The following is a 1,823-nucleotide window of genomic DNA, read 5'->3' on the forward strand; positions in this document are numbered from 1 at the left end:
GAAAATTAAAAAGTGGAAGAAAAATCTTGCAAAAGAAAAAAATGTGTGGAAAATGAGGGAAATAAAATGTAAGATAGAAAATGCAGAACAAAAGACTATACAGTCGAAAGAAAATGAAAAAAGGGACTTAGAAGAAAGGACACTTCAAAATATAAAAAGAAACCCCAAAGTACTTTACTCCTATGCAAAAAAGATGAATAAAAGGAGAATAGAAATAGGCCCTCTAAGAATTGAAGGACGGCTAACGAATGAAAAAAAGGAAATATGCAACATATTAGCAGAAAAATATAAGAGTGAGTTCATGCCAAGAATTGCGAATGAGAATAATGAAACAGAAATGAGAGAAGAAAATGTTGAATATCTAACGGATATAGATATTAATGAAGAAGATATTGTCACGGCTATAAACGAAATTAAAAATGGATCGGCAGCCGGACCAGATGGAGTTCCAGCGATTTTGTTAAAAAAAACTGCAAACACTATCGCGAAGCCACTTGCAATACTGCTAAGATAGAGTATAGATATGAGCGAGATATATGTTAAACATAAATTAGCTTATATAACCCCTATCTTCAAAAGTGGATCAAGACTAGAGGCAAGCAATTATAGACCTGTTAGTCTAACATCACATATTATGAAAGTGTATGAGAGGGTAATAAAAAAGAAAATAATGAACCATTTGGTCAAAAATAATTTGTTTAATATGGGTCAACACGGTTTCGTACCTGGAAAAAGTACACAGACCCAACTGATAGCTCACTATGAAAACATATACAATAATATGATAAATGAAAAAGACACAGATGTGATCTATCTAGATTTTGCAAAAGCCTTTGGCAAGGTAGACCATAACATATTGGAGAAAAAAATGAGAAAGCATAATATTGTGGGAAAGATAGGAAAATGGGTAAAAGAATTCCTGCAAAACAGAAAACGGATAGTGGTTGCAAATGACGAGAAATCAGATGAAGCCCAGGTAATATCTGGTGTGCCCCAAGGTACGGTATTAGCTGCACTGCTATTTGTTATTATGATCTCAGACATAGACTGTGATGTTGAAAACTCCGTAGTGAGAAGTTTCGCCGATGACACAAGAGTAAGTAGAGAAATTACTTGTGATGAAGAGAGGAACTCACTACAAAGAGATCTAAACAAAATATATGAATGGGCGGAGATAAATAGGATGGTATTTAACTCCGATAAATTCGAATCAATAAATTATGGAAACAGAGAAGGAATGGTGTATGCATACAAGGGACCTAATAATGAGACAATCACAAACAAGGAAGCAATTTAAGACCTTGGTGTAATTTTAAATAGGAATATGTTATGCAACGACCAAATAGCAACACTGTTGGCTAAATGTAAAGCAAAAATGGGAATGTTATTCAGACACTTTAAAACAAGAAAAGCTGAACACATGATTATGCTTTACAAAACTTATGTGCGTAGTACACTCGAGTACTGCAATGTGATATGGTACCCACACTACCAAAAGGATATTGCGCAAATAGAGAGTGTACAAAGGTCCTATACTGCTAGAATAGAAGAAGTTAAGGACCTTGATTACTGGGAAAGACTGCAATTTTTAAAACTATACAGTCTAGAAAGGAGAAGAGAACGCTACATGATAATACAAGCATGGAAGAAAATAGAAGGAATTGCTGAAAACATCATGGAGCTTAAAGTATCAGAAAGAGCAAGCCGAGGTAGATTAATAGTGCCAAAAAGCATTCCAGGTAAACTGAGAAAGGCGCACAGGACATTAATCCACTACGCACCAGCATCGATAATGCAGCGACTATTTAATGTGCTGCCAGCTC

This window comes from Palaemon carinicauda, chromosome 23, assembly GCF_036898095.1.
Source record: "Palaemon carinicauda isolate YSFRI2023 chromosome 23, ASM3689809v2, whole genome shotgun sequence".
NCBI lineage: Eukaryota > Metazoa > Arthropoda > Malacostraca > Decapoda > Palaemonidae > Palaemon > Palaemon carinicauda.